The sequence below is a fragment of the Lichenostomus cassidix genome, chromosome 8 (assembly GCF_008360975.1).
Source record: "Lichenostomus cassidix isolate B80296 chromosome 8, HeHo_3.0, whole genome shotgun sequence".
NCBI lineage: Eukaryota > Metazoa > Chordata > Aves > Passeriformes > Meliphagidae > Lichenostomus > Lichenostomus cassidix.
Window position 1 is genome coordinate 15,493,635 of NC_139489.1, and position 7,936 is coordinate 15,501,570.

At 49.8% G+C, this 7,936-nt stretch overlaps 1 long non-coding RNA gene across 1 annotated transcript; it reads right to left on the reverse strand.

The window, feature by feature from the left end:
- Positions 1–4,332: 4,332 nt before the first annotated feature.
- Positions 4,333–7,936, reverse strand: LOC146433908 (uncharacterized). Its single transcript, XR_014853617.1, has 3 exons — positions 7,816–7,936; positions 6,849–7,006; positions 4,333–6,427 (listed from the first exon to the last, which is right to left on the reverse strand). It is a non-coding gene; the product is annotated as an uncharacterized LOC146433908 (long non-coding RNA).

Sequence of the window (7,936 nt, forward strand, 5' to 3'; positions counted from 1 at the left end):
GCCGAGGAGATGATTGCCATGTCACTTCTCCTTTAGACTTAAAGCGCCTTATAACTCGCCGGCGGAGCGCCGCGTTCGGTAGCCCTGCGCTTGCTTTGTCCGCCTCTTCTGGCCCCCGAAAGCTCCTTTGAAGTCCTCGCTTCAGCGGCTCCCGGCGGCGCAGCGCCCGAGCCCGCCCCGCCCCGCGCTGCCCCGCTCCGCCGGCGCGGGGTGCGCTCCTCGGCCGCGGCAGGAGGGGCTCACTAATGGGCTTGGCCGGTCTCGGGGGGCTCCCCACGCCGGGCAGACGCGCCGAAAGCGGTGCACAGGAAATGCAGACGTGCCCTAGCAAGGCCTAGAGCTGCCGGACAAGCGGGGCTCTGTCAACACCGCCGGCGGCAGGCACCTCCTCCGGCCGGCCGGATGTGCTTTCCGGCGTAGTGGACATGGAGACTCCCCATCGAACCAGGTTTGCAGTCATGTTCAAGACCAGAGGAAAAGCAAGACGGCGTTCCATTGAGGAAGCGAGTGTGAAAACCCTTCCACTAGTTTAAAATGCTTTCCCACTTCTACAGCTGCCTGCACCATAAGGAGATTAGACCATGTTAACACTAACAACTGGAGCTGCTTCAATTAGACCACTAAAAATAAACAAATACCCTATTTTATAAGTCTAATTATTTACTTTTTATGTCTTAAGCACCATTAAACTAATTTTAAAAAACACATAAAACTGTTTAATCGAAGAGGTACTCAGAAAAAAAATTACTGTATTACTCACAAAGCAAATAACTTCAACTTTACTTGCCAGTTCCAGCGTGGACAGTCAGCACTGTCACCCCAGGGAAGATCCGAAAACCCAACAAACCCAGCTACCATTTGAGATGCAACAAATACAGCCTAGGCTTGACCAAGAAGACATCAGGCAGCTTGGGCATACCATTTTCTGTACTTCAACTCATCAAAATCGTTATACTAACTTGGAACTGGTAAGAAACTTTGTAAAATGACCGGGTCCCAAGACAGTAACATCTCAACCAAAAAACCCCCACCTTCCTACACCTGTAGATGAAGCAGCAAGCTGGGCAGGACATGAGGCAGGGGTGGAGCATGTCTCCTGCAAGAAACAGGACAAACTCACACAAGTGCCATTCAGTGCCACATCTGAGTGGCCTTCAGCTCCCACCATCCTGCCACTGTATCACAAAAATTCTGCGTACAAGGGACAGGACAGTTATGTGATAGTGTCCTTGAGGGAAGAGTCCCAGCCTTCTCACCAAGCAGACAAAAAGTGTTCCTGGCAAGGGTTGCTGAGTAATGCATACCCAAGCTGCAATCTGGTTAGTAAACAGTACGAGAGCATCCTGGGAATAAGGAGTCTCACCGTGGCCTTGGCCTTGAAATGACCACACGCCAGAGCAGGCTGCTGGGCTCATATGGCTGTACTGTGATCCAACCACGTAGCATTTGTCCCAGGATCAGGTCAGGAACTACCACTGTGTTGTTAGTTCCCCCACATCCAGTCTCTGACGGCTGTTTTAGATTTGAAGACAATTTGACACAACACAGATCTATCCAAGGCTTCATCAGGCACTGGTTAAATTGTTCAACTTCACCAAGTAGACTTGATAAACCACAAACTTGGAGCTGGATGTCACCTTTATACGAGCACCACAAGCCTACCTATGAATAGGAAAGCCTACCTGCAGGCTGGTGGGAGGATGGCAAAACGGAGTCTGAAGGAGCACAACCCCCAATCCTCCAGAGTCCCCTTAGGCGCAGAGGCTACTGAGGCTTTTCAGAGAGCAACCGCTCATGGGAAAGCGACACCCTCGGAGGCTCATAGGCCCGAGGATGTGTCACCTGCTGGTCAAGAGCCCGTCAAAGTCAGAAAGGATTTTTTAAAAAGAGCAGACATCTATTTGGCTCGCAGGAGGTGTTTTTCACCACGGGCAGGGCAGGGTGCTTACTGCTCCCAGCAAGGCTGGGGTAAGGGTTAGATTTTGGGGGTGTGTTATCGGGGTACAGGATTACTTTGCCACAGCTTCTCCAGGCTGGGGCGGGTTGGAAGATGCACTTCCTGGCTTCTGCTGCTGTACGTCTCTTGCACCCTCACCTTTAGAGACAACACGATGCTTTAAAATAAGCACTGGCAGATTAATCCTCTATGTATTTCTGATCATATAATGCATGCAATTCGACCTGCAAGACATATGGATTGTAACGCTGTTATAAATCAGCATTTTACACAACACATCAGGACCTGCTTCTGTAAGCTAACCTTGTCTTCAGAGCTGACAATTCCCAGCACCATCCTTTGAAGCATTGAAATGGTGAGACAGCAATCTACTGAGCCAGAATGTACCTCTGAAAATACGTGTATAAATACTGTACAATGCATCTAGAGTTGATTTATGAAATAGTCAGGAGTTAAAATCTTGGTATATTAGCAAAAATAACTAGACCTTTAAAGCCAAGAGGCCCTTAGGCTGTAGTGAAAAATCACTGATGTAGGAAAAGCATATGTATTTTGATGACAGTACTACCACACACAGGGAAAAAAAAATCATAAAACTGTTTTTCCTTTCCCGGAGATAAAAAACAAAAGTGAAAAACCTTGCGATTTTGTACGAGCTGCGTGAAATACTTCCTAGTGAAGCGTTTGCATTTTAGCTTTCGGTAATTAGAGCGATCCAACTTTATATCGCCGCCTGAAAACGCCTGCTTCTTCGCAGAGAAAAGAAAGAGAATAATAACAAACAAAAGCAAGTCCGCGTCCGGCAGGGTCTACAGCCTTGGCGGGGAGCTTCCCGCGCCCCGGGGCTGCGGCAGTTTCCGGGGCTCCCGGCGCGGCGGGAGCGCTGCCCGGGCACCGATGGATGGATGGATGGAGGGAGGGAGGGAGGGAGGGAGGCCCGAGTGCGGCTCACCTGCGCGGCCCGGGCGGGACGGTGCGGGGCCGGCATCGCCGCTCGGCACCCAGCTACGGGTTTACCCCTGCGCGTACGGCCTTTCTTTTTTTAAATGAAAATGCTAATGCGCTGGGTTGTATCTTTTTTTTTAATATATATATATTTTATTTTCACGCGGGAGTTGCAGTCCGCAGGTATCGGTAGCAGCAGCGCGGCACCTGAGAGCACTGCCGGTGCTGCCTGGCCGGGGCTGCCGGGAGAGGGTCCGCGGCCGTCCGAGTGCACGCTCTAGCGCAACAGAGACATGTATTTATATATATGCGATAGGGATAATGAATCTATCTCTACCTATCTCGTTGGCAAGGCTCTCCAGCAGGCTGTGAGAGGACACGGCGCCTGGCGGGGCGGCGATCCCGCCTCAGCGCCGAGCGGCGGGGCTGGCGCAGGGAAGGAGCGGGCCGGGCGGGGCTGTGCGGGGCCGGGCGGCGGGGCGCGGTGGCGGTAGCGGGAGCGGCGGCGGGAGCGGAGCGGAGCGGCGGCGGGAGCGGAGCGGAGCGGCGGAGGGAGCGGAGCGGAGCGGTACTTACGGCGCCGGCGGTCAGGGCCCTGCCGAGGGACGCGGCGCGCACGGGCACGGCCGGGCTGCGGAGCCGCCGCCGCGCGGGAGCGGCGCCCCCTGGCGGCTGCGGGGGGAGGTGCCGCCCCGCCGGTGAGCTGCCCGCCGCGGCCGCTCCGTCCCGCCGCCCCGCTGTCCGCCCCGCGCCGTGCCCGGGCTGCGGCGATCGATCAGCGCCGCCACGGCGATGGCCGCACGCCGCGTCGTGGGGGACAGGCGCATCGGGCGCCCAGGAGGTGTCCCGGTGCCGTGCCCGCGGGCCCGCTACTGTCCCCAGCGCCAGCTCCCCGCCGGGATCCTCGCCCGGGCCTGGCCCGGCTCACCCGGCCCGGTCGCCTCCCTCGGCTCGGCTCGGCTCGGCTCGGCTCGGCTCTGCCGGCGCAGGGAGCCGCCCGCTTCCCCCCCTCTCCTCCAGCATCTGGAATCTGCAATCAAGAGCCCAATTTTGTCATTTGGAAACACTAATTATCTAATCACGCCACGCTGCAGAGCGTACTTGTCTGCCCAATTAGCTAGGACAATTATTAAAATTCGGGGGCCTAATTATGTCTCAATTTAATGCTGGCAAACTCGCGCACAGCGCAGTAATTAAAATCCTCCCCTCGCCTCTGCCTTTAGGGCAGCGGCTGATGGGACCTGTCAGGGGCCGCGCCGCGCCGAACCAGCCGAGCGGATTGTGCTACATGACCCCGCATTGTTAAGTGTGTCAACATATTAACCTGAATTCCCTTCAGCCCCCGTAATCACATTTGGAAGGAGGAAGAAAAGGGGCTAAAACATGAAGCATTTTATTAAAAAAACATAAATTCTTTTTAATTAATGCTGTAAGAGATCTGACGCGGCTTGAGCTACCAAATGCTGCGAGTCATATAAGACTGGTGCTTCTAATTACCAGTAAAGGAAGGTTTGCTCTTCTCTGTTAAAAAGACTTCCCTCTCCTCTCATTTAAAGCAAATGATCTTTCTTTTGGGTAGTGTATTTTTTAAAACCCAGCTAGTTGGCTTCCAGTGATAAAGTTGATTACCAGTTTTTTGTTTGATGATGGAGCACAAGTGAATATTGACTTCTGCGAGAATCAAACAGACGACCGGAGGCATAAATAAAACGGTCAGGATTTAACACTTGAAAGAAGTTAATAAAGTTGAAAATTAAAAATCATAATATTGGGATAATTTCCAAATATTTATTTTTGCTCTGCTCTCAAATTTGATAGGAAGTCAGTGCTAAAACACAGGCACGAAATGGAGTTAACCCTGTCATCTGCATTCCTGTCCAGTGCAGCAGAGGCACCTGCCATGGACAAGAAGCCCTGAGCCCACATCCCTCATTAGTGGTCCCTGGTCTGAGGACCAGATAGAAGGCCAGTCCTCTGGCCTTGCAGTCCCTTTTAGCACATCCCCTTCTGGCTGGAAAAACGCAGCACTGAGGAAGGTGGTCCACTCATCTCCACTTAGTGAGTTCTCTGGTGTTTGGGACAACAGAAACAAACCTGAATTCCCTGGGCAGGGAAGGCCTGTCTGACGTGTGGCAGGGAGGGGGAAAGGAGGCCTCTTCTCCCACAGTGAGGGCCCTACATCTTGGAAAAGGCCCCACTTCCAGCCTTCTCAGATGGTAAACCAAAGTGCAAATCTGTGTTCTGGTTTGTTCCAGTGGCTGTCAGCGTGTTTTCCTCTTGTCAGCAGCAATTGACTGGTCAGGTTCACCCTTGTACAACAATTGTAACAGCTCATTGACAGACTAGTGACCCAGCCAGACCTGATAATGGAAAACTATTGATTTCCGTGGGCTCAGCAGTTCTAAAATGAATGCCCAATATAATGTCATCAGCTGTCTTGGACTCAGATATCCCTTGGACTTGGACAAAGAGACAATTGCCTATCCTGACAATTTACCCACAAAAAACATACTGGATACAAACAATGAAGTGGTCTCTCTCAGTTTTCCCCCTCTCCCAATAGGCAATCAATGCCCAGGAAAATGTCAAGAAACAGCAGCCCAGATGTGGTGGTGACTCCAGCTGTCCCTTTAACCAAGGAGGTCCATGACAGCCCCTCCAGGTTTTAACTCCTACCACTGAAGAATAAGCATGTAAGGTGAATGACACTGCTCTCCACAGCCATCCACCAGCCTCTGGAGAGTGAGAAACACAACAGGCACAAGGGCTGCCGGCAGGTGTAACCCAACAGGGATGACAATTAACTCCCACCTGCAGGAACGCAAAAAGGCTTGAACAGGTCCATGATACCTAAGCTAATCATACCCCCTCCACTGTCACAACAAATACTCTGGGCTGAGGAGCATTTGATGTCAGATAATAGCAATAAATTCTGGTTAATAAAAATCCAATAATGCAAGGCGAAATTTTAAATTTGTACAGCAGCCCTCATAGAGTTGAGATGGCTTGGGAGAAAAAAGTATTGCAAGTCCAATTGAAGTTTTGGGAGGAGAAAGATCAATGCTTAAAGATTTGCAGAATGGGAAGAACTGTTTGCCATAAGCAACACCATATATAAGTTTAAAAAGGAAGAGACATGAGTACGGCAGCCTTCTTGGAAAATGTTTAACTTGGGGGGAAAAATCAATACCCCAAAGATTCAAAAACTCAAAGCATTTTTTGGTCTTAGGGATCCAAAATGCAGTCTGTCCTTCCTTAGTAGCTCATTGCACACAGATAAAGCAGCTGCCACTTATGTGTCCCTGTGGCTGACTGACAGAACTCAAACCTCACAGACACACTGGCACATCAGGAAGAGAGTGGGATGTTTACCAGCACAAGGTCTATGGAAATTTGGATCAGACAGATATTGGCTTTTTATGGGGTACCATGAGCTTGCAGGAGAAGTTTTACTGTGCTCCAGATCTCTTCCTCTAGGGCTTGGAGCCTTCCAGAACTTAACTTCTCCCAGATGAACCAAGTTTCCTGTAAGGAGTGGGAGGAGGAAACAAAGATACTTTCTCTGGCAGATGTCAGCAGACATTTAATTCAAGCTCTAACACCAGTGGAGATTAGAACAGCTTTGTGATCCTGGCAAAAAATTCGATGACCTTGGGGAAACATATTTTTAATTATGAACAACTGGTCAGTTTTATCACAAAAATACCAGTCCTGCTTGAATTCACTTTCATCTTTTGTAGCCTTCTGCTCAGTGGCTTCTCCCCATACGTGCCTCATGCCCCCACATTGTTGCTGTCCATGACATGCACACATGTATGTATTGCCTTTGCCTTCCCCTGACAACAGGCCCAGCTCTGTGATGTGCTACATACTCTCGTCAGGAGGAAATGACTGCACGGATTACGCTGACATGACTGCTGCTGCATACCTTTCAGTTTCTACATACCTTCACTTTCTACACACTTCCCACTGCATAGCCTTGGCTCCTTCTCCTGAAGACAGCTCCTGAGCCTACCTATCTCCACTCAAGCTTTTACTTCGTGTTCAATTTCCATATGTTGCTTTCAAGCATTTATCTTCTTGGCATCCCCTCAGGGCCTGATCCTGTGAAAGTAACAGTGCTGCACCTGAGAAGTGTTAAACAAGGCTGCACAAATTACAAGTATACTTTGGGGTTTGCTTTTTTAATGATCATTTTGAATTAAATTAAATGTACATTTTTCATATCTTTGTTTTGTTTATCCAAAAGCACCCCCAAACATTTTCCACTAGCTAGAATGAGAAGCTGAAATCCCTCCCATCCACCTTACAGAAGAGTTTTTCTGAGCACCAGAACCTCATGAATGATGCTCAGATCCAGAAGACTTCTTCAGATCCAGAAGTCTTGTCCCTGGGGAGGCTCAGGTCTATTCTCAGCTCCTGTTCCTGCCCATTTCTCAGAACCCCAAATCTCATGTTAAGCCAAGCGTGGATAACATCTCCACACTACTCCCTCCCTAAGTATCATGAATATGTTCAGACCTTTGGATAAGAAGCTCCTGAGGCAGGGATTATGCTCTGTAGTATTACTGTTGTCATATTTTCCCTGTTGTAATGTTCCATGTACATTTCTGTCATTTATAAAATACAATTAACAGACACAGCAGAATCCACAATGGCCCAAAGAAGGGAATAACAATAGTAGAGAAAGCATGTACATTTTCTTCCTACAATTATGCTGGCTGTGGTGACTCCCAACCAGCAGACTAGTAGAAATGAAACACAATTCTGAATATTTAAAAAGTTTGGCAAAGCTGTCCATAGTTCTTTTTCACTTAGCAGAGGCTTCATAACGATGTTCAGCTTTTCTCTGCCTGAAGACACAGACCCTGCTCTGTCCTCACAGCACAGCTCACCTCCTTCCAGTGACTTACAGTGAGTCACAACTCTTATGACCTGCTGTCTTGTCCAGCCACCAAGCAAGCATCCAAACACCATCAGCCAAAATAAACCACAGGAAGGATTGTACCAGCCACTATCCTTCCCCAAGAAAGG